A 26,415-nucleotide genomic window follows, 5' to 3' on the forward strand; every position below is an offset into this window, starting at 1 on the left:
TAATGTAAAAAGGAAAGCCCTCACGGACCAAGTCCAAGTTAATCGTGACAATGCTGGCAATGACAACCTCATCACTCAAGTGGACTCTGATGTCAATTCTCTCACCAGTGGGGATTCGGATGAAGGCTCCAGTACCGCAGTGACATCTAGTACAGTGGCCATCAAACACACTCTAGGAGAGGAGCTTAATTTTTTAACTATGGACAGGCGAGCAACCCTCCGCCCCAGAAATCCTCAAAGCCAAACAAACGCAGCAGCAAGCGTCGGAGAGAGAGGCGCCAGCACCGCCTCAAGACCATCAAACAGGGGCAGAGGAGGACGGAGATGGAAACGCTAGACTCTCAGGATAATACAATTATTAACTTGACGGACACCGTATTATCCGAAGCTGCGCAACAACTGTTAAAATTGGGCCTTTCGTTTTGTCCCGAGTCCAACTTTTCATATAAACAGTCTCGCATTGATATCTACAAGTTCATTCGAAAAATCAAACTCAAAAAGTTCTTCCAATTGAACAAATCTATGAGCATGGCCACCACATCCGACTCGTTGTTGGATCCACTACAAGTTCGGGACTCTGACACACTTCAAATTATGCAATCCTTGGCTAAGGAAAGTTCGGACTTTACTATATCCGGTACTGTACCTGAACGTCTTGAAGGATTCAACACAGGATTGGCGGCTGCCAGTCCATTTCGTCCTCCTTCAAGTTTTTATCCGATCATGCCCAAGGACTCTGTTGATGTGTTCAGTGACATGGTAATTAATGACCTAAAAAATCTAAACTTGTCCACTTATTCCAAATGTAGTCAAATAAATGCAAAATTGAGAAACTATTGGGCGTTGATCAAGAAAATTCGTGGGAATGGTCAAATTGTGGTGATGGGTGCTGATAAGGGCGGTAACATAGTTCTTTGGCCCAAAAATGATTATCTTCAAGAGGCTCAACGCCACTTGTCTGACACTAATTGTTACAGCAAAGTAGGCCGAGACCATTTGGGTGAAATCAAGAAATCTGTATCCTCCCTATTGGCACAATGGAAAAGAATGGGACTCTTGTCAAAGAATGAATATCTGTTTCTTAAAAATGATTTTCCAACTACAGCTACCCTGTATTTCATTTCTAAAGTTCACAAGGGCATTCACCCTATACCTGGCAGACCTATCATCTCTGCCCGTAATAACCTCCTGGAAGCTATGTCAAAATATGTTGATTATTTTCTCCAACCTCATTTGACCGCTTTGCCATCCTTTATTAAGGATACTGGTGATTTTTTAAATAAAATCCAGGCAATTGATTGGCAATCCACCTTCATACTTATCACACTTGACATAGCTTCCCTTTACACTAGTATTTTACATCCACAAGGGTTAACTGCTGTTAAACATTTTTTAGACTCCCGTTCTATCAATTTCAAAGACCATAACACCATGCTCCTCCAAATGATTGATCTTTGCCTCAACAACAATCTGTTTCTTTTTGATAACGTTTTATACAAACAGTTGAGGGGTGTGGCTATGGGGGCATGTTTTTCTCCAACCTATGCCTGCCTTTTGGTTGGTTGGTGGGAGGAACATGTCCTCAGAGTCAACCATAAGGCTATGTGGGATGCACATATCCGTTACTATGGCAGATAAATAGACGATATTTTTATCGTCTGGGAAGGTTCCACAGAGGAGGCTTCTTTGTTTGTAGCATCCATCAATAACAACACGATGTACTTACAATTCACGGCCACTATTAGCACTGAGAGGGTGGAGTTTCTGGATGTAGAAGTCTTTATTTCAGACCAACACATAGATACTAGATTACACAGGAAAATCACTGCTGGCAATTCTATCTTACATGCCAGTAGTGCACATCCACCACACCTTATACGTAGCATACCCTACGGGGAATATCTTCGCCTACGTCGGATATGTAGCCGTCAATCTGATTTAGAACAGTGCCAACAGGAAGCTACTAATCGGTTCCTTGCCCGTGGGTATAAACCGGACAACCTGAAAAAAGCCCTTGACAAAGCAAATCTTTGTTCTCGGGAAATCTGCCTTTCTACCAAACAACCTGAGACTACAAACATTAGTTGGGAGGTGGACACAGAGGTTATTCAACCCATTAGACTCATTACCACTTTTTGCAAACAACATAAAACTTTGCGGAATATAATTTACAAACACTGGCCCATTGTTTTAACTGATATGACTCTCAAGTTTTTGCTACCCAATCTACCTAACATTACTTTCAGGAGAGCACCCTCAATGAGGGATGCGTTGGTTAAATCCAACCCTGAAGTCACGGAGAAGACCACGTGGTTATCACGATTTGGCTTTTTCAAATGTGCTTCATGCCGTGCGTGTAAATTCGGAATCAATGTTTCCGAATATCACACTGCATTTAACAATGTTCCGGTACAAATTAAACAACATTTCACGTGCCGCACTGATTTTGCGGTCTATGTGTTAGAGTGTACCTGCCATTTGAAATATGTGGGCAGCACCAAACTACCGGTTTTCAATCGCATTTTGCAACACCTTCGTGCGATTGTCAACTCGGACCCCACATATCCTGTTGCTCGCCATTTCAAAGCCATTCATGCTAATAAGATCAGTGACTTAACATATTTTGTGATTGGGGCGGTACCACCTTCAATTCGGGGGGGCAACAGAGAGAAACAACTTCGCCAGTTAGAATCCTCCTTCATCCTATTACTTGACACCAAAATGCCTAATGGGATGAACACGAGTGAGGATCTGCATAACTTTCTGTGAATGTCTGTTCTATTGTGGTCTGATTCTTTTCCTCTAAATGTAGCTGATCTAACAGTATTTGTAACACTTACCATGAAGTACTGGGTATTTTAAGCCCAGCGGTGCAGGGGACACACCCTATGACTTCGGGGTTCTTCCTGTTTCAGACCTACAGAAACACAGAGTCTTCTGGGTGAAGTCAAAGATCAGTTTATTGGCTGCAGACCAATTACAGGCGTCCTAGAAGTACAACAGCGTGTATGTTCTCAGGAGACTGCTAAAAATCACAGAAACGGGCTTCTCCTTAAATACAGATTTTCCTGCCTTAGGCATGCATTCCTATGTTTACGATATGGCTATTACATATATACATTACAAACGAAAAGGCAGAGTCATGATGACCATCCCACATTCCAGTGAAGCCAGCCCGCAATTATTTACACAGTAAAGCTCAGATCCCACATCAGATATCGATAGGCCCCAATAAACATGAGCATCTCCTGTTTTGGGAAACAAGCCATAAAGCAGGAACAGCCAAGATGTGAAAGAGATTAGCTGGAGGCTCGTGTAGGAAGAAAAGACTTTATGGTGTGTCAAGCCCTGATGCTAATTACAGGTGGCCGGGGGACGGGGAACTCGTGAGACCAGTTTGACCTGGGGTAGCAGAGCCAAGCTGCCCAGGTCACAGAAAAGTCAAGGAAAGGCACATGTGCTCAAAAAGGCCCGTATTCGCTTCGTGCTGTATAGTCTATGTGAGGGCAACCATAAGATGGCCGCTGATACAAAATGGAACCCGCGTAGTGATGTATAATAGCGCATACACAGTGCATTCATAGCTAAAACGTTACACAAAGCACTTGCATTAACCATTCGCGGTTCGCTAATACTAGGATAGACAGGGGTAGGGCCCTGCCTCCTACGCGGTCCCTAATTCTAAAGTACGACAGACCCTCCTTTTGCCCTTACATAGGCAATAACTATACTCATTTCAATCCGAGTCTAGGTCAATATTCACGAAGTCATGGAGATGTTGCTGTAGCATCATCCTATTACTTAGCTCGTCCCTCGACACAGGTTTCCTTACACATAATGTAGCACAGAGGCCACATATCGCGGGAGCACACTGTATGCACAGACAGAACAGGAAAAGGATGGCTAAGATCATTCCAATGACCATCAGAACTTTCCAACCCCAGGCAGATATCAGTTCCCAGAACCACCCCACAAGTGACCAATCTCCTTTATCCACGTGTATGGACTCAGATATTTTATGGAGTTTGGAGATGGCTTGATAAACTGTTGGAGCGTTGTCTGGTATGAAAATGCAACAACTGGATTGGATAACCTTACATACCCCACCGCGGTCTGCAAGTATAACGTCTAGAACCATGCGGTTCTGCAAAGTCATGAGGCGATCCGCTTGGAGCTCAGCTGTCAAATTACCAAGGGCACCAGCCGTAACATTAACAGTGGATTCAACCACACGAGTCAGTTGTCTCAGGTTCCTACTATTAACCATAGGTCCCCAAAACGGCAGGAAACCCAAAAAGAAGTCTCCCGCTTCCTGACCGGCAGTATCTTCCTTACTAATCACGCCTCTCACAACTCTGGTCTTGTGATAGTCAGAGGCAGCAGTAAATGTCGGCGGTAGCAGATTTGCAATATAACATGTGCCCGAGAAATCAGGGGGCAACCATGTATATGCTCGGTCATTGCAGATGAAATATGTACCCTTGGCAGCCAAAAACGCAGGGGAAAACTGTGACGGAAAAGTGTACGTTTCCGTACAGTCACTTCTTCCCAGTTGAGCTCTAGGATTCTGACCATTACCTTGCAAACAGAACCGACCTATGTGGGGTACGACCCAGATTGGAGATGAGATTTTTCGCTGTCTTTCACCCAGACTAATACTATACCCCGTTGCGTTCCACCCTACATAGACTCTTAATTCTTCCTTGGGAATAGAGGAGTATGCGTCGATATCTCTGCTCATATCGGCAACTCCTTTCATTAAAGCTTTATTATTTGTACTAGGTCTGATGGAACGCGGTTGTCGCGGGGAGTAAGCATCTAGAGCATAGAGGAACATGGTCTGGAATGCCCATGACGATCCATTGTAACTATACGGCAGCACTAGATAAGGAATACCCTTATTAATGGTATGTGGCATTAAACCACATACCCAGCAATTGGTTGTATTCATGACTAGTGGGTGCTGGTGCAGGAGCTGAATAAACGAGTTATTTACAAATTCTGATCGTCTGGCTTGTTTATGTTCAGGCAGAGGGTGAAAAGAGTGTGAGGAGATAGTAGAGGGAAGAATAGGCTGTACAGTGGGTGCAATGGGCTCTTGAGAGGAGAAGAATACAAATCCTACAGCAAACATTATCATACTACATAGTATAAACAGGCATGGAAACACAAAACGTTTACTTTTCATTATTGTACATATTCTCGCTTTAAAGTTCATTTCCTCAGCGGATCTCTCCATCTTACAAAACTCCATCCTCTAATCCTGCCGCTCGCGGCGGGTGAGTTTCTTCTGCTAAGGAGTACGCCTGTCAGTCCAGGGAACGCCCTAGACCAACCAGAACTGTTGACCTAACGTCTTTGGCCTGTACCCCAAAGTCTTGACACCGCGACCCTGCGGCTGAACCCGGATGGTGGTTCGAAAAACAAAAATCAAGAAAGTCCTTCAGATGGGAGAGCTCTGATTATCAAAAAAAAATAAGAGGTAAGGAAAAAGAATATTTATTTGTCCATAGGCCTTGGTCTCAGATTGTAATGGAGACGGCCAGGTACTGTTTGATCTTGAAACAAGAGTTCAGGCTCTGTAGTGTCCAATCGAGCTGACGGTGGCACAGCTTCTTGCAAAATATCGTCACTTTCCTGCGCTGAAGCTGTGCCTTTTATGCGTGCATCACTGAACGGCACAAGATGAGGTACAGTGTCTGTTTCAGAGTCTGCGATACTCTCCTGGACCCACTGGTCATACGGCAGAGGCAAAGGGATCCTTTTCACGTGGGCGCCGTGGATCCAGTGCTTCTTCCCCTTTACTCGAACCGCTGATCTTGTTGATAAAAGTACAAGGTGAGGGCCGATCCAGCGAGGCTCCTCGTTGCTCTTGCGCTGAAAATTTCGGACCAGGACCCACGAGCCAGGGTCGATGGGGTGTCCAGGAGCTTCAGAAGCCGAGGGGAGAGTATCATGCACCTGTTGGTGTAAAACACGCAGTTTAACCGTCAAATCATACAAGTAATCGAGCAGGACTGGGTGTTCGATCTCACTGAATTTCGCCGGTCTTGGCACGTCCCATACATTAGCCGGGCGGCCAAAAACGACCTCATAAGGACTAAGTCCCACTCGTGAGTGTACGGTCATTCTTGTGGATAGGAGTGCTAAAGGCAGAGCGTCAGGCCATTTAAGACCGGTGCTCGCCTGGATTTTGGCCAATTTAAGTTTTAGAGCGCCGTTGTAGCGCTCTACTAATCCAGCTGATTGGGGGTGATTTGCAGCGTGGAACTTCTGTCTTATACCTAATCCCTCAAACACATTCTTCATCACTTTACCCACAAACTCACTCCCATTATCACTCCACACCATTCTTGGCATTCCAAACCTAGGGAAAAATTCCTTCACAAGGGCTTTGGCTGTGGACAGGGCAGTGTTATCTTTTAGAGGATAGGCCTCTATCCATCTTGAGAAAGCGCAAACAACCACCAATACATATTTCAGGTTGTTGCACCTTTCCATGTGGATAAAATCCAACTGCAAAACTTCAAATGGATATGATGGAGGCGCAAAATGACCAGCTGGAGTTGGGGTTCCCCTACCAGGGTTGTACTTCAAGCATACCATACAATTCTTGACCACATTCTCTGCACACTTGGGAATTCCAGCATTCTGCCATACTGGAGCCAACAACTTACAGATTCCTTTCGTACTGATGTGTGCCATTCCATGTGCCATAGTAACCACTGGAAGCACATATGCATCAGGTAACAACCATCGCCTATGTTCGGACAAATCAATCCAGCAACCACTCTCGTCCAACTTACCCATACTTTCTCTCCACTTGCTTAACTCTTTCTCTGTAGCTTCAGCTTGAAGGGACTTTACACTCTCTATTGTGTTTTCACACATTCCACCATCACCAACCCATCTGGCAGGGCCTGCAACATACATTCTAGTCTTTACATCTTTTGCTGTTTCTTTCGCAACTTCATCAGCAAACGCATTACCACGACCAACATCATCAGTGATTTTCTTGTGCGCACTGCATTTCATAATTGCAACTTGCAACGGTAGGGTCAGTGATTCAAGGAGATCATTCACCAACTTGCTATTCTGAATCTTAGCTCCATGCGAAGTCAGGAACCCACGTTCTTTCCACAATCGCCCAAAACTATGAGCCACGCCAAAGGCGTACTGGCTGTCTGTATATATATTCACTCTCATACCTTCAGACAACACGCATGCTCTCGTAAGGGCAATCAATTCTGCTGCTTGAGCCGAATTCTGTGGCACACGTGCAGTTTCAACAATCGTGTGCAAAGTCGTGATAGCATATGCAGCAGTCGTATCACCATTTGGAAGCTTGAAACACGAACCATCCATCCATAAGGTACCATCACACTCAGTCAGGGGAGTATCTTTGAGATCTACTCTCCCTTTCGTCTCTTCTTCTGTCCTAAACAAACAATCATGTTGCTCAATCTCATCTAGGTCTGCTGGAATTGGTAATAGTGTAGCTGGATTCAACGTGTTGCATCTCTTTATGTGTATATGGTTTGCTAACAGTGTCAGCTCATATCCAGATAGTCGTGCACTAGTTAAGTGCTGCGTCTTGGTCCTGTTTAACAATGTGTCCACAGCATGTGGGACCATAACAATCAATGTATTATCCATTACTAGTCCAGCAGATTGTCGAATAGACATGGCTGCAGCGGCTGTGGCTCTAAGACAACTTGACAATGCCCTCGCTACAGGGTCCAAGGTTGATGAAAAGTATGCGCATGGACGCGGTCTGTCGCCAAAAGGCAGTGTTAATACTGATAATGCGCAACCATCTTTCTCGTGAACATACAATGTAAAAGGCTTGCTGTAGTCAGGGGTACCCAACACAGGAGCTGAACATAATGCATTACGCAATTCCCAAAAACTTTTCTGACACTCTTCAGACCATGGGATAGGATTCGGTGTGTCTTTGCATGTTAATGCTAACAAAGGTTTCGCCATCAAGGAAAAATTAGGAATCCAATGCCTACAGTATGAAGTAATGCCCAAGAAAGCACGCACTTCTCTCTGTGTTCTTGGCACACTCAACTGTGCAATGGCTTGAATTCTTTCTGGGGTCAGTTTCCTTCCCTCCTTCGACAAGAGATGACCTAAGTAGGTCACTTCTTGTCGACAATATTGCAACTTTGAGAGAGACACTTTGTGATGGAAGGCAGACAAATGACGCAACAATGACAATGTGGCTTCTTTGCAAATCTTCTCAGTATCCGCGGCGATCAGTAAATCGTCGACGTACTGAATGAGGATAGCGCCACTAGGTAAAACAAATGCATCAAGCTGCGCTTTTAAAGCTTGGCTGTATATTGATGGACTTTCACAGTAGCCCTGGGGAGCGCGTTTAAAGCGGAAGCTTCGGCCTCCCAAACTGAAGCCAAAAATGTCTCTGCTCTCCTCTGCAATTGGGATGCTAAAGAAAGCATTCTTTAAATCGATCACTGAGAACCATGCAGCGGAGGCTGGAATCATGGTTAGCAAGGCAGTTATATCAGGGACAACTGGAAACTGTGGCACAACAATCTTATTAACCTCTCTAAGATCAATCACAAATCTGTAAACAGGTGGCTGTGAAGGGTCCGTTCGTTTTAAGACAGGTAAAACAGGACTATTGCAAACGTTGCCTCTTGTCTCCTCAATTACACCCTTTTTAATCAAATCGCTGACAATTTCCAACAGCGCTTTCTGACCTTCATTGGAGATCTTATACTGGGGAATACGTGGCAATCTGATATTGGCCTTTAAAGTTACCACATATGGCGGTATTTCCAAGAGGCCCACATCATTGGGACCAGATGCCCACAGGACATCCGGAAGGGATAACAATTCAGGTGGCATCGCATTTTTAGACAAAGACATTGGGGAAATCACTTTCTTGCCTAATGTAAGTTTTACTCCTGAGGGAGAACAATACAGCGTAGCGTGCAATCTTTTTAGCAAATCTAAGCCTAACAAATTCTCACCACAACCTGTGGTTAGGATGAGAGGTGCTTTTAGCTCGCAAGGTCCAACAGAAAGAGACATAGGACTAGAAATGGGGTTCCTAACTGGGGCGCCAGAAAAACCTACTGAGACATTTATTTCGCCAGACAAAGGCGCGCCAGGGAGTTTAGAATGCATGATTGAACTCTTTGCAGCACCAGTGTCTAGCAGAAAGGGCTCCGTTACATTTGCTGTAGTTACTTTAACATAAGGTCCGCTCTGATCCACTGGCACTGAAACAACTCCCTCTCTCTGTCTACGGCTGTCCTAGTAATCATTATCTTCTACATTGCCATCTTCTGCATAATAATCATTATTGTAGTACTGAGCTGTGTTGCCAGTCGCATTGGCTTGCTGATCAAAGCTATTTATAGTATTCTGAGGCGGAAGAGGACGCGCGTTTTGTGGAACATTTCCACGCCCTCTACCTCTAGGAGCTTGCTGGCCACCTCTACCTCTTGTGCCATACGCATTACTGTTACGCTGCATCAATTTAGGGCAACTATATTTAAAATGACCTTCCTCTTTGCAATATGAACATTGGTTGGGACCTACAGGAATTCGTGGTTGATAATACCCATTCATTTGCTGATTATTCTGAAACTGTTGGGGCTGCTGATAGACACCTTGTGCCTGCCTATAATTATTCTGTCCTCCACGTGGCGGATAGGCCTGCTGCAAAAGGACCTTTGTCTTTAGTTCTTTCGTTTTCTTATCTGTTCTATCCTTCTCATCTTTGTCTCTATTCTCATAATACTGTGCAGTAGCCAGTATTTGCGCTGAAGAGGAAACAGCCCAAGAACTTTCTGAGTCTTTAAGTTTCTTACACAACTCGGGGAGTAGATTCTGCACAAATTTATCGACAAATAACCGTTGGCCACCTTCAGTGCTCATGTCTTGACCACTGTGGTCGATAAACGTTTCTTCAAACCTGGTAAAGAAATTGGACACTGACTCATCTTTCTTCTGCTTGCATGCAGATAGTTTGTCCCAATTTACGCGCATCGCGGGCATTATGGTCTTCATGTATGTAATAATTCGACCAGGGAGTTCTGCCACTAAAGGGTCTGGCTTTGCGCCACCAACTTGTCTAGCGTCTGCAGCAATGATATTAGCCCATGTGTTGCCCAATTCTGCAGCATGATCTACATTACGAATAGATCCCCATAAAGGCTGTGGAACCACATTCCCGAACAGCATATCTATGTCAGCCAAATTCATTACACATGATTCTGCAGTTTGTGATAACTCCTTATAATAACCGGTAGGGTTTTTACGGGGGTCAGGCAATGTCTGCTTAAGCGCTAACACCTCAGATCGCTTCCATGGGACATGCACCCAAACACGCTGAAAATGTGCTAAGACAGGTGGATTAGCATTTGGATCAGCAGGTCTCCAAACTGGGGGAACCTCACGCATTGGATATTGGCGCGCTTTTACCTTCTTCCCCACAGGGAAATCCTGTGCAAACAACGACTGCTGGCAATCATCATTCCTCAAGGATAATAAGATCGCAACTGCTCTATTTACATCGGGTCCCACAATCGTACCTTTGCCAAACTCGAATCTCACTCGGCACAACTCCTGCGGGTTTGAATCTCTACCCTGATCATCCAACTCTTCACAGAGGATTTCACACATTTTTTCAAAGACATACCTCTGTTTTGGGGCATCCCATTGGTGAAAAACGTTAACAACTGATTCCACATCATAGTGTGAAGGGAAACCAATCCACCTATGCGCCAGGTGATCTAACACTTCTTTCTCGTCGGGACCAGGCAGCTGACTACGCAATTGCTTACGCTGTAAACCAGGAGTCGCACCAGATGATCCAAAGAGAGGCGACATTAAAGTAGTCACCACATTAGCTAGTCGTTGTCGTGCTGAAGGAGAAGTGGAAGCGACAACGGGGGGATAGACAGAGGGGAGAAAAACAGATTCAGATACTGGTACCTGGGTAGTGTAAGAAAGAGCGCCAGAAGAGGCCGCTGGCGGGCTAGGCAAAGTTGCAGGAAGCGCGGGGGTAACAGGTAACAAAGCTGGCGGCCCTTGAGGGGGCTGCGCTGCAGGGATAGGAGCCAGCTGAAGAGGAGCTGGCGGCTGCGGGAAGGCTTGCGGCATATTTACTAGAGGCTGCGCATTTACAAGCTGTGGAGGTGCTGTGGCATTTTGCGCATATGGGGGTGGTGAACTTAACAAATGGGACATCAGGGAATCTTTCTCATTTTCTTTTGTCTCATCTTGCGCAAGGGGTGGCAAAACAGGGTAACATTTATCAATCCCTAGTTTGCGCTGTCTATGTAACTGTTCCTTCATTTGTTCTTCCTCATTATCTTTAAATTGCACAGCTGCTTGCATTACTGACATACCTCTCTCTCTCTTATTTCTTTTCGCTAGCTTAATTTCCTTCTGTTTGGCTTCCTTTCGCCATAGGCGGAAAGAATCAAACATCGCCGGCCGGGCTTTCTTCTTAAACAATTTAACTTCCAAATTATCTAAGATATCTGTATCGAAACTACCATTTTGGGGCCATTTTAAAACACCGTCCTTTCTGGTGTATCGGATCCATATTTCATTATATGCAATGGGGCCCACGCCATGTTTTACATAAAGCTCATAAGTAGGAGTTACAATTGAAGGAACCGGACATGAATCCTCTAACTGGAAATCCCTTCCACAACCCAAACAAAACAGTCTACAAAATACACTAGAACCAGGCATCTTCGCTCACTAGTCTAGTTTCAGACGTCAAAGGATTATCGAATACGATAGTCTCGTGAATACACGAGTCCTCTGGCTTTGGGACTTGCAAGCACCAAATCAAAATGATCCCGAAGGATACCAAATTCAAACTGGGAGACGCTCCACTTATACTTAACTGAATATTGATGATCGATGGCGTCACCAGAAGACTCTCTCGATTGTTTCGCTCTACCAAAATCGTCAAGGGTCCAAAACAGGGCGATTAATCAGGGCAGCAGTCCTTCGTAGCCGTCGGGACGCGGAGAACCTCGCAGAAAAGACTTTCGGACCACGTCGACATGCAGGGGTCAATGAAGTGGCGGCCTTCCTCCAGAATTTCCACACAAAGCTCCTCACGAACCTCTGGCTTGGACCGGTACCGCTGAAATCGTCCCGAGTTGGGCGCCAACTGAAGTACTGGGTATTTTAAGCCCAGCGGTGCAGGGGACACACCCTATGACTTCGGGGTTCTTCCTGTTTCAGACCTACAGAAACACAGAGTCTTCTGGGTGAAGTCAAAGATCAGTTTATTGGCTGCAGACCAATTACAGGCGTCCTAGAAGTACAACAGCGTGTATGTTCTCAGGAGACTTCTAAAAATCACAGAAACGGGCTTCTCTTTGAATACAGATTTTCCTGCCTCAGGCATGCATTCCTATGTTTACAATATGGCTATTACATATATACATTACAAACGAAAAGGCAGAGTCATGATGACCATCCCACATTCCAGTGAAGCCAGCCCGCAATTATTTACACATTAAAGCTCAGATCCCACATCAGATATCGATAGGCCCCAATAAACATGAGCATCTCCTGTTTTGGGAAACAAGCCATAAAGCAGGAACAGCCAAGATGTGAAAGAGATTAGCTGGAGGCTCGTGTAGGAAGAAAAGACTTTATGGTGTGTCAAGCCCTGATGCTAATCACAGGTGGCCAGGGGACGGGGAACTCGTGAGACCAGTTTGACCTGGGGTAGCAGAGCCAAGCTGCCCAGGTCACAGAAAAGTCAAGGAAAGGCACATGTGCTCAAAAAGGCCCGTATTCGCTTCGTGCTGTATAGTCTATGTGAGGGCAACCATAAGATGGCCGCTGATACAAAATGGAACCCGCGTAGTGATGTATAATAGCGTATACACAGTGCATTCATAGCTAAAACGTTACACAAAGCACTTGTACATACCGCATTAACCATTCGCGGTTCGCTAATACTAGGATAGACAGGGTTAGGGCCCTGCCTCCTACGCGGTCCCTAATTCTAAAGTACGACAACCAGCGTTTTCTCGTAACTGGCAGTCTTTTTATAAGTTTGAGTATTCACTCCAATGCTTCTTGCTCAACCTTTTTTCTTACTTCCTTTTTGCATTTATTTTTCTTCATTCCCGTATATGCTTTTTATTAATTCCCAATTTATTTTTCTTTTCCCTTACCTTCCTTCCCTTCTGTTCTTTTTTCCCCCCCTTTTTTTTGGTTTTTTTGATTTTATTCATGTGATAATCACTGATCAAGAGTGTGCATTGTTTAGATTTCATCAATGAATTGTTGCTTTTTTCAGAAACATGCAAACCGTGGCTATGATTTGTTATTAGCATTTCAGCATTTAGGGGCACTTGCCTTGTATTTTGTTTGCTATGATTTGCTTCGCTGCATATTATGTATCAATTTGATATATTAGCCTGGTTACTATTGTTTCTGATTTGTTTTCATAACACCTTCAAGAGGACACACTCTAGGTTTGAAGTATTTTATTTATGTCTATTACCACTGAGCATTATGATTGGGTGAAGGTCCGGCATCAGCGCGTCAGGTGATCAAGATCGCGGAGGCGATCGAAACGCGTCTGAGGCGGACACTTGTCTGACATAATGAAATAAACGTCGGAATTGAAACTTTGGAACCACTTGGTGTTTTTACTTTTGGACGTCAGCATTGTGCATGGTGGAGAGGTCCATACCTGTTTTCAACTCCCTTTGTTGCATTGGGGAAGTCAGGACTTTGTCTCTCTCTCTCTCTCTCTCTATATATATATATATATATATATATATATATATATATATATATATATATTCACTGAAACAAAAAAAAGGTAAAAATATCGCTATAGTTAGGTGAATATGTCAATGAAAACATTAAGGTTTTGAACTAAAAAAAAACACAGAAATTCACCTCTTATAGTTAGCAGAGCCAACTAGAACTTACTGCCTGCACCATCCATTGGTTATGACCTTACATATTGCATCTCTCATGACATGTTCTATGACATCATTTATGACATCACTGATTAGGTCACTCATGACATGTTCTATAACATCATTTATAATGGAAAATATAATTCCTAGGACAAAGAGTAAGAACATAATAAACCTAATAACATACAAAAATGAGTTCCGAACCAGTTTATAAATGTCAAAATATTAATAATTTTAATAAAAAACATCAATAATCTAAAATAGAAAGGTCAAATTGATACATTAATTGATCCTTATTATATTTCATTTATCCTATTAAAAGAAATAACAAAACAATGAGTGGCAAATTTATGATCTTCGACGCGCGTTTCGGCGCTGTAAACGCCTTCGTCAGGAATAGCCACAAAATAAACTTGTCAGAAAAAACTGTAAGATGTCTTGTCGTTTTTTTAAAATTATGTATCTGTAAACCCCAGGTGTAGGAGAACTTTTCCCTTTTAGTAAAATATTGGTATCGTAATTGATAGACTGAAGGAAGGTGCTTCTCTTTCAGATTTCTGTCTTTATTTAAAACCTTTTTTAAAAAAAATATATTTTTGTAGGACGCATAAATCAAATGAGTTTCGATATAACACGTGAAAGGATGCGAGCCCTCCACGAATTAGAGTATCGGAAACCTTTGTATACGCAACCTCCGGATAAGTATATTTCTCAGGTCAGTAATGGCACCTTCCTTCAGTCTATCAATTACGATACCAATATTTTACTAAAAGGGAAAAGTTCTCCTACACCTGGGGTTTACAGATACATAATTAAAAAAAAACGACAAGACATCTTACAGTTTTACTCTTTGTCCTAGGAATTATATTTTCCATTGTCAATTTGCCCTGTCCTAGGAACTACAGGGGGTCCTTAATATTTACATGCTATAACATCATTTATGACATGACTGATTACATCACTGATTATGTCACTAATGACATCTCAAAAGACATAATTGATGAGATCACTGATGACATGACTTATGACATCACTGATGACATCATCTAGTGAGTGTGTCAGTGTGTTTTATAGTTGGCGGGTATCTATCTACTATATTTCTTCTCTACCTAATTTTGTACAGCTTGTGTCCAGCTAATGGGTGAAACTGTTTACAGAACGCATGTGCTTCTTATGCATCATAGGTGTGTAGAGGTATTGAACACATTATAGATCTTTGTATTGAAGAGTAACTCTGTGTGCAGGTGACAGTTGATAACTTATGTCCAGTATGTTTAACACAAGTTTTTTGGTTCTGCAGAAAAAGTTTCCAACAGGACGATTCTACATAGTAGATACTAAGTATTAACAGGCTTGAGTTATCAGACAGAATCATCTCAGCATGACAATTTCTACATAACATAGAAGACTGTGGGCATAATAGTAATAACCCATGTGCGTGTGCTTGTTTAGCTTCAAAAGATGGGCTTTCTGTGAAGTTTTCACCACAGTATGAAGGATGCAGGTAGAATGATCTTTAGCACCTTCGACCTTGGTTATTTTAAGTGAATAGAGTCATTTTTTAAAAGTGTTGCATAGAGTTTACATTGTTCTTCGTAGATACTTTTTAGCCCTCACTAGTGTATTTTTAATGAGAGTTGCACTGTCTGTAAACAGTGTGGTACAGAGAAAACTCCCTCCATAGAGTGAATAGTTTACAACACCCACTTTTCTACTCATATCACCAACATTTCTCAATGTAGGTTTGGTGACTGTTTGATACAGATAAGAGCTGTCTGTAGTAGGGCATTCATTTTAGAACAGACGTGGAGAATCTTGAGGAACTCGGCTTTTTCCGAACAGTTGTATACCTATTGAACATCGTGTGCAATGAAGGTTTCCCTGTCAGCTATGGTTGATTCTTAATGTGAACTAGTCTATCCTGAAATGTATGGTATAGGTTCAATGTTGCTCATAACACATGCTTGCTACACCTAAGGGTGTTGTATCTGTGATGGCATTAACAATGCTTCATATTACTCCACGCTAATTTGTACTTACTTTCAGGTCTCTAACGCCACACTAGTTTATAGAGTAATGTGTACAGAAGAATCTTGGATTATGTCATCAGTGATGTCATCAATGTTGGCTTTTGAGATGCCATCAGTGATGTCATAAATTATGCCATAGAGCATGTAATGAGTGATGTTTTGGAGACTTAAGGCATTACGTAGTTTTCTTCACTTCCTACCTATTAACTGTAGGAAGTCAGTGGTTTATGCTCTAATCACTTCCCAACTTGACTACGCTAATAGCCTGTACATGGGCCTCCCTGAGTATCTGATGAGGAGACTACAGCGTATCCAAAATGCAGCAGCTAGGCTCATCAGAAATGTGCCATTACGATATCACATCACTCCCCATTTGCGCAGCCTACATTGGCTCCCTGTGAGGAAAAGAGTTCAGTTTAAAGCTCTTGTTTTGGCTCATAGAGCAATAAGAGGGGTAGGCCCTTTCTATCTGAAGCGGAGGCTCCAGAAATACCATCAAGCAAGAACGCTTAGATCTAACAGCTGCAATCTCTTGGTCACTCCCCGCTTTAAGAAGGCAAGGATGGGTGGTCGTGCTTTTTCCGTTAAAACAACATTTTATGGAATACACTGCCGAATGATCTGCGGCAGCTAGATGCGGAACTGCCTTTTAGGAAGGCCCTTAAAACCTGATTGTTTGGGCTACCCTAAAGACAGATGCTCCCTCTGGCCTATCTCTCCCTCCCTCAATTTGTTGGATGCTAGCGCCGGGACACTTCCGATGGAAGTAGCTGCGCGCTCTAGAAATGCTAATAATAATAATAATAAATAATAATAATGTAAAATGTGAGGTCATAAGCAGTGCATGGCGGGGAGCAAGGTCTACTAACTATAACTGGTGAATTTCTGTGTTTTTTTTAGTTCAAAATGTTAATGTTGTCACTGATATATTCACCTAACTATACGTTTACTTTAACCTTTGCTTTTTTTCTGTGAATTTCTAAGGTTTTTCTTAAATAAAAACAGATCTTCTTATCACACCTAACCATAATGTTACTTTAAACTTTGTTTTATCAATGAATTTCTATTTTTTTAACGTAAAGTAATACTTTATTGCCATACCTAAACCCCACCTCATGCCACGCACAACTGAAGGCTGAAGCCTGACCCTGCAGCGAACTCCCCACAAGCAGCCAGCCCCAGGCTGCGCACTGCCTTCAGCCGTGCATAGCAGGGAGTTGGCAAAAGTGTTACCCCCTCCCCGAGCCATGCCAACCCAACTCGGAGGCAGCTAACTCTCCCACAGGCAGCCAACCACATGCTGGGCACAGCCATTTGTCGTGCGCGGCTTGGGGTTGACGGCAAGGACTGGCTTACAGCCAGGCCCTGCGTCCAACTCCCAGAGTCAGCTAAACCCACTCTGCACACAGCCTTAGGTAATGCGTGACGTGGGGTTAGCAGCAGGGCCTATCGTGCAGCCAGACCCTGCTTCTAATTCTCTGTAGGCAGCCGACCACATGCTGCACATAGTCTTTGGCCATGCACAGCGGGAGGCTGCCCACAGGGCAACAACCCCACACTACGCTCAAACTTTGGCGGGCACAGCGTAGTATTGGCCTTCGGCCCCGGGGACTCCTTACCCTGGGCCTGAAACACATCTATTGAGGGAAGGGGGTTATGGAGCCTACTCAATCCTTTGTTGGTCCCTGAGACCCCCCCCTCCCCGGGCCAGTTTTAATAAAAATGTGGAAGAGGGCATGTCAATCTTCCTAAGCCTTAAAAGGCCCCGTGGACCCTATCCCCAGGGATCAATTACAAATAAACAGGGTACGAGGGCCACAGCCCCTCTTACGAGCCATAATAGACTCCCAGGCCCACAGCTTGTGGGGCCAAATACAATTAAAAAGGGGAGAGGGCTATGCGGTCCTCTTTCCCCAAGCCTTAATGGGCCACGGGGACCACATCCCTGAAGCCAAATTCTAAGGTGAGGGTACTCTAGCCTTATTAGGATCAAGGCCCAAGGACGCGCCGCCCACAGGGCCAATATTATAAAAAAGGGATGCAGAGTTGCCCCTCTCGCTGAGTATTATTAGGCCCGGAAACCCCATCCCCTGACCCAAACCAATAAAAATGGGAAGAGGGGCCTTGTGTTGACCCTCCCTGAACATTCATAGGGCATGGGACCCCATCGCTTGAGGCCTTTTTTTTGTTTAAAAGGTGAGAGGGGCAACACAGACCCATCCTAGAGTATTATCAGGCCTGTGGGACCCCCGCGCCTGGTTCAAAGCCAATTAAAAGGTGAAAGAGGCATGCAGCCCCAATCTCTGAGCCTTCTTGTGCCCCATCTCTGAGGCCAAATATAATATAATAGAGGAGGGAGGCATGTGCGCCCCACCCGAGCATTTATTAGGCCCAGTGGATCCTATCCTCCTTGCTGCGTAATTAATAGCCCCCCTTCACAAGTCTTTACAGGCCCCAGGGAAATGTGCCCCTAGGGTCATATCATCCTATTTTTGCCCTAGGGATCCCATCTCCCATGGAGCCTCATCAATATTAGGTGGGTGCCCCAGTGCACACTCAGGTCACCCATTGACCTACACATTGGGGGCCACAGAGGGAGCCCCCTTTGTTCCAGCTGGCTCCCAGCATGGTGCGTGAGCCTGCATTGCTCCTGCCCAGGGAGAGCAGCTATTGCGGGCAGGAAAACAGAACACGAGTCTGGTTCCAGCCAGCTGGGGCATTTTTAAAGTTCCCACCAACTGGGTGCAGACTTAGGGCTTCATTATGATGTCGGCAGAAAGCCTCCTCCCGACAGTCGGATTCCCGTAGGCCAGAGCTTTCCAAACTTTTCATGTTGGTGACACACCTTTTAGACAATCTTCATCTTGCAACACGGTAACGCGAGCGCAGCGAGTGAGCCCGAACTACCTAAGAGGGGTTCGGGGGTTCTCACCCCGAGAAAATTTCGAAAAAATAATGGGCAAATGGTGCATTTTCAAGCAAATTTGAGAAAGCGGGAAGGTTAATCAAGCAATTGTGAATCTGTTCTAACAAAGACAGTGACTGGCAAAACTGGGTGTAAGGTTACGCCAACACCCCTTCATACAGCCACACAAAGAACACCATGTATCAACACAACCAACGCTCATACTCCACACACCACCATACTTCCACACATACCACATCAAAACAAAACTCCTGTAAATTCCTCAAAAACACTAAAGTTGAATGGGTGTTAAGGCTGACTAATATATTAACAGTGCCTTTGCCATAAAAATTAACAAGGCGTAACATTAATGAGGAATTGTGCTACCTTTACCTCATGGGCCCAACCCCACCATACTAATTGATCCTTAACTGTCATGCCTGGCACCCAGTCTTCTCACCATCAGCATAATGTAACATTTGACACAGTGTAAAACATTAACTTCTTTATATGCCAACACCTCCAACATCTCTTAAATGTCCTCACAGTCAGCCATATATGTTGACAAGCCCACCATTAAAAGATAACACATCCCCCATAAAACGACCATCCACACATCATCATATAGGACTGCCCAACCACCATTACACATCGGCATAGTCACCGGTATATGCCTACACACTACTTATCGGACAAACACATGGCTAATTTCATGTGCCCACACCCACCAACATACATCCCTACCCCAGCATCAAATGGCCACACATGCACCATTATACACCAACACACTTATCCTGCATCAGACACCTGCAATGGTACATGTTCATAAACAACATCTGACATCCACCATCATATCACAACACATTGGCCCTCATGCACGGACAAACAAAGCATTTACCTGTATGCAGTGTCACTCCAAGAACTCAGTCACACCATCATTCAACCTTTTACAGTACACAATTATAAATATATGAACCAATTAAAAAAGAAAGTAGTAAATGAGCATCTGTAAAAGTAGGTCAGTGTATGGGTGCTGAGTTATATTTCATCTCCTGAGGAGAAAGGCCTGTCGTGTACCCCTATCAAATTACCTCATTTCTTGGCTGACGTAAGTTTCTGATCATTTCCAGGGTGAGAGAGTTTTTGATTGGAGTTCGAGAGTGCCCAAAAATGTACGAGCTTTGGGCGTTTAAAAGGCTAACCATTGCTTGAGTTTTAGGCTGAAAATGCATGTTTATGGAACTTTTGTGATTAGAACCCCCCCCAAAAAATCAATAAATCTGTCAAACGCATCTACTTTCAAGTTTTTCTAGTAGTAACTGGAATGGGAGTTAAGGGTTGGCTTTGTACAGGCGTATTAGGACACAAGGGCATAATGAAGGTAGGACCGTACCTCATTGCTCTACACTGCAGCCACATACTTGTATATTTCTACTGGCCCTACCTAACCTTTGTACTTTTTCAAAATTAACAATCTATTCATGAAAGTTTAAAACGCAACCTCAAAATGATTATCTGCACCTTGAAGACAGCCTCATAAACAATAGCTCCCATAACGCAAAGCTATATATTTTTTTAATTCTAATCTACACCTTTAACTTAAAAACTTAAATCTTGTTCTCTTCTTTTTGGTGTAGGCAACCAAAGGGCATACGTAGTGCAGTATTTCACATGAGATTTTCAGTAAACTTTTCCCTATTTAAAAAGCACATTTTCAAGCTATCTTTAAATGAAACATGTGATGTATAAAATGTATAATAACATGTGTCATGGTTCAGTGTTGCCATCTGGTGTGTCACGGACTGAATAAAATAAACAGTATTTTCTCCTCTGTTCGTCTTCATATACATGCATTTAAAATGAAAATGCTGCAGTGTGATGAATGCCCAGGTATGCATAACTACGGGCATTTTTCAAAGTTCCACGGGTGTTGCTTCAAGCTTTTGGCACCACACACTCGGCAGTCTGAAGTTGGTGAAACAACCTTCCCGCATTTCATTTAAACACTTCTGAACAGACTTTACCTCCGGGCAGTGCTCCTCGTCTCTGGGCTGCCTCACGTATTAAAAGTGCGCCGTACCGAGCGCCTGGGATGCAGAGGCGGCTCCGTGGACTTACTGCGCATTTAATGTTAAACGCGCGCGGCAAAGGGAACTAGGCCGCACGCACACGCTCCTCTCCTGCCTTAGAGTAGTGCGTCACGGACATGCGCAGACCGTCCTGCTTATTAACATAATAAAATGAATTCACCAGTGCTTTTATTGAACGCTATTGTGTGCGAGATGCAAATCAAACCACACCACGGAAATAGTGTGTAATTTAGACACATCACTAGAGCATACTGTTTTTTATGTAATTACACATTTAGGATTTACGACGTACTTGCAGATTACAATACTAGAGCATTAATCGGCCCGCAGACTAGCGCGACACACCCACACATGGCAGGCGACACAGTACTGTGTCGGGACACATAGTTTGGAAAGCTCTGCCCTAGGCCGTGTTGGAACACTTCCGACCTACTCGGTCGGTTTACAATCTGCCTGACCGATTACGATGTTCGTGGTTGGATTGTAAACAGCCTGGTCTTTCCGAATTGGTTCCAACCGGCTCTCTGAGAATTTGTGTCGATCGGAATCGCATCGTACAGCTCTATGGACAGTGTTTCCGACCGAGCGATTACGATGCCGGTTTCCAGCAGCCTTTCTGAGTCAGCCTGCTTGGCACGAAAATGCTGTTTGAAAGTGACTTTGGGGGCCCCTAGCAGGGCCCCTTTCTTCCTGCGGCCTCTGGTTGAGGGGCTGAGGGGGTACTTAAGGGACCCCCTGTAAAACCCTGCACTGTGTGCCTGGCACAATGGGGTGTCCGTGACAAGGTGCAGAGTTTTCTGCACTCCCCCATTTCCCCATAGGAGCCTGTGTAGTCGGGCGGAACACGGGCTCCCACAGAAGTCAATGGGAATCCGAACGTACAGTGTTCGCTCACATCGTAATCGGTCGGGCGGAACTGCTGACCGTGAGTCAGTCAGTTCCGATTCCGAGACAGAATCGGGGCAGAAAGTTTCCACCTGATATCGTAATGAGGCCATTAGTGTTTGCTCCCGTTTGGTGGGAGATTTGCAAATGCTCTGTCTAGATGGGAGCAAACACATGTTTTCCTGTCCGCGGTACTGCAGGCACAGAAAATGCTATGTCCTGGGGTTGGTCTCTTCAGGGCAATGTAAGAGAACTGGCCTCAGGGGAGGGTGTCTCTGAGGCCATTAAAGGCTCAGGGAGGAGGGCCATAAAGTCCCTCTCCCCTTTAATTAAAGTGACAGCCTTGGGGGATGGGGCCCCCAGGGCCTTTTTAAGACTCGGGGAGGGGGATGGGGTCCCTAGGGTCAAAAACAGCTAAATAGGCTGGGCAGGGGGTGCTGTTTGATACATTTTTTAATGAGGTTTTCCAAAAACAAATTTATCCGCCTCAGCTCCTTCCTCTAAAGGCTTTGGGTAATTTATCAGGGGCTGATAAAAATGTAGGTGGTCCCGAAACTCAATTTCCCAATGTAATTTCCACAGCTGGATGAAATTACAGCAAATTGTCAGAAAGCTAAATCTTTACCCACGGAGTGTGCTTATTGGGATTTGTTGTAAATATGTTTAGTAGTTTTGGATTAATTAAGGTTCAAGAAAATAGAGATATATTGACTGTTGGCCCCTCTTGAGTCCTGCGGGACGAGCAATTTAAAAGATGAAGGGTTATGATTGGCTGAGCAGGCTCTTTAGGGCCGAGATACATTCATCGGGAGCGAGCATTCTGTTGGCAGGCAGCAACATGAAATGTTGCAGCCGTTATTATGTAATATTATATATTAACATAAGTGAATATAGCTAGGCACTGTGGGAAATGTTAAGATAATAGTTCTGTTTGTCCTACTTCTAAATACTGTGCACTTTGCCTTGTGGGCCACAAGGCCTACATAGGGGTGACATTAATATTTCAAAGGACGGTTTCTGCCTGTCAAATGGGTTTATTTTAACAGGTCACAGTGCATGTTTTCACTTTAACAGTCGGCCTACAATCCTAGGTATAAAGCCATGTTTGCACTGCCATTATAGTGAGCGGCACAATATGTTCTGCAGTCCACTAGTGGCATTTAACTTATCATAACATGTGTATTTGTAAAGCGCACTTATCACCCCTGGGTCTCAAGTCGCTGAATAACATATTATTTCCCAACTCAATGGTACTCATTTTATCGACCACAGATGGATGAAAGGCTGAGTGGACCCACCGGAATTTGAACCTGTGACCATGAAGTCTAACACAGGCCCCGGTAGTAGATGCATTAGTACACTAAGCCACCAGACTAGCAAAAGGTGAAAAATCTAGAGTGACCATGTAGAAAAAGCATATTTTCTCTACATATATAAACCTTCAGACTTAAGTCCACAAAGCAACACCTAAACAAGCATTTGCAATTCAATAGGTCTTGCATTCACTCGAGTTTAAGCTATTGGCATTGTAAATGACAATGCCTATTATTTTTTTTTTTTTCAAAACATAAATAAAAGGCATTGTCATTTACAATGCCAATAGCTTAAACTCGCGTAAATGGGAGACCTTTTGCATTGCACAGCGCAGCGCCGCTTTAACAACACCGCCCTCAGATTATTTTTTTCATTTTATTTTTTAACTGTAACACTAAGCGCGGTTTCTTTGTCTATAGAAATGCAATTGCAATACAATATACCAGTATTTCAATGGCCTCTCCGGCGTTAATGGAGTCTTGTTCAGAGACGCCGTTACTTGGCAAACTTAACTGAATTTTTACAGAGTTCCTAGTTCTGAGTCCAGCGTTGCAATGTGAAGATGTGCTATCCTTTGTAACTTACTGAAATCTATGGTTTGTCTCAGTTCCCATACACTGGGAGCATTAAGAAGTGCTGATGTTTGCAAATGTGCCATACACTTGTACTTGTACTTACACTATCCCACACAAATATTTTATCCCCTCTTGAAAATGCCCAGGTAGGTGAAGTCCCTAGCCCCTCTCTGAGAGTCATTTACTTTGGAGGCCCTGGGAGGTGAAGTCCCCATCCTCTCTACGAGACTTATTCAAGTATCCAAACAAGGTAAAGTCCCCAGCTCAACTGTAAGTCACTTACGGCAGCTATATGAAGTCCTCAGCCCCATTCTAAGAGTCACATACATAAGAGGCCTGGTGGGGTGAGATCTCCAAGCCCTCTCTGAGAGAATCTTATATAGAAGGCTCAACTACATAAAGTCCATGTGCCCCCTCTGAGAGTTTCTTACTTAGCAAAGTCCTCCTCTATCTCTGGTAGTCGCTTGCTTAGAAACATCAGGTAATAAAGCTCTGAGAGTCACTTTCTCTGGAGGCCCAGGTAGGCTAAGTCCATGGCCCTTCTCTGAGAGTGACTCACTTAGGAGGCCCAGGTAGGTTAAGTCCATGGCCCTTCTCTGAGAGTGACTCACTTAGGAGGCCCAAGTAGGTTAAGTCCATGGCCCTTCTCTGAGAGTGACTCACTTAGGAGGCCCAGGTAGGCTGAGTCCATGGCCCTTCTCTGAGAGTGACTCACTTAGGAGGCCCAGGTAGGTTAAGTCCATGGCCATTCTCTGACAGTGACTCACTCAGGAGGCCCAGGAAGGTTAAGTCCATGGCCCTTCTCTGACAGTGACTCACTTAGGAGGCACAAGTAGGTTAAGTCCATGGCCCTTCTCTGAGAGTGACTCACTTAGGAGGCCCAGGTAGGTTAAGTCCATGGCCCTTCTCTGACAGTGACTCACTTAGGAGGCCCAGGTAGGTTAAGTCCATGGCCCTTCTCTGAGAGTGACTCACTTAGGAGGCCCAGGTAGGTTAAGTCCATGGCCCTTCTCTGACAGTGACTCACTTAGGAGGCCCAGGTAGGTTAAGTCCATGGGCCTTCTCTGAGAGTCACTTACTTACGAGGCCCAGGTAAGTTTAGTTTATTTCCCTTCTCTGAGAGTAACTTACTTAAGAGGCCCAGCTGGGTGAAGTCCCTCTTTGTGAGCCACTTACTTGGGAAGCCCGGACAGCTCTAGTCCATGGCTCCTCTCTGAGAGTCACTTACTTAGGAGGACCAGCAGGGTGAAGTCCCTCTTTGAGAGTCCAATGCTTGGGAAGCCCAGGTAGGTGAAGCCCCTCTCTGCGAGTCACTTACTTGGGAGGCCCAGCTAGGTGAAGTACGTCTCTTGGAGTCACTTGATAAGGAGGCCCAGCAGGGTACTGAGAGTCACTTACTTAAGAGGCCCAGGTAGGCTGAGTCCATGGCCCTTCTCTGAGAGTGACTCACTTAGGAGGCCCAGGTAGGTTAAGCCCATGGGCCTTCTCTGAGAGTCACTTACGAGGCCCAGGTAGGTTCAATCTATTTCCCTTCTCTGAGAGTCACTTACTTAAGAGACACAACTGGGTGAAGTCCCTCTTTGCGAGCCACTTACTTGGGAGGCCCAGGCAGGTCTAGTCTATGGCTCCTTTCTTGGAGTCACTTACTTAGGAGGACCAGCAGGGTGAAGTCCCTCTTTGAGAGTCCCATGCTTGGGAAGCCCAGGTAGGTGACGTCCCTCTCTGCGAGCCACTTACTTGGGAGGCCCAGCTAGGTAAAGTACATCTCTGGGAGTCACTTGATAAGGAGGCCCAGCAGGGTGAAGTCCCTCTCTGGAGTCACTGAAAGGCCAGGGTCGTGGCTAAGGAGCCGGCCTTTTGTCTTTGCTAGCCCCCTGGCATCAGTCTACTCCCGGGGTCAGTCCAAACAAATCCCAGCCTTCTTGAGCTGGTGCCTCCCCCAGGTGATCAAGGCACTGCTGCTCGACCCCCCGCGGGGCCCTCAGCCCTCAGTCATGGCAGTATCTCTGCCCGTGCTGGGCGTCGAGAAGGATGTATTCGGAAGATTCTGGAGCCACAAACGCTGGCGCTCAGCGCATGCGTAAAACCTACCTATGTTTACCAATGGAACAATGCCCCTTCCCAGTGAACCGCGGATCACGTTAGCAGGCTTCGTAGGGCGCCACCCAGCCTTTACCCTGCGTCAGGAGCGATTGGCAACCACAAAACCAAACAAGCATTTGCAATGCATTAGGACTCGCTTTTACGCTAGGCCTGTTGCATTGCATACGAGAATGCGAGAAGTCACGGACTCAAAGTAAAGGGGCAAGTACCCATGGAAGGATACAAATGATGACATGGCCGTCATTAGGAGGGACTGACAAGCCTGTAAACCAATCGAAAGCCAGAATTTAGGAAGGACAAGGACACAAGCCAATGAAAAATAAAAAATAGGCGGGGCGTGGGTGGAGATTCCCTCATGTACTGAACTACCACAGATCTTCCCTAATGCAAAGCTTGCGCGCTGACTCTAGGCTCGACCTAAAAAGAACAGGAACGCTTGTGATCAAAAAAACGTTTACATGCCACTGCTCAAATAACCCTCCGCCCCTACACCTGCATATGGATAACAGCCCTAAAGCATTTTAAAAAGTAGGAGAAGGTGGGTAAGGGCTTCTGTGGATG

At 44.8% G+C, this 26,415-nt stretch overlaps 1 protein-coding gene across 1 annotated transcript in view; it reads left to right on the forward strand.

Moving 5' to 3' along the window:
• Positions 1 to 26,415, forward strand: part of LOC146869768 (uncharacterized) — a 150,479-nt gene that overhangs the window by 121,887 nt on the left and 2,177 nt on the right. The gene's annotated exons all lie outside the window — the stretch shown is intronic.

This window comes from Triturus cristatus, chromosome 1_1, assembly GCF_964204655.1.
Source record: "Triturus cristatus chromosome 1_1, aTriCri1.1, whole genome shotgun sequence".
NCBI lineage: Eukaryota > Metazoa > Chordata > Amphibia > Caudata > Salamandridae > Triturus > Triturus cristatus.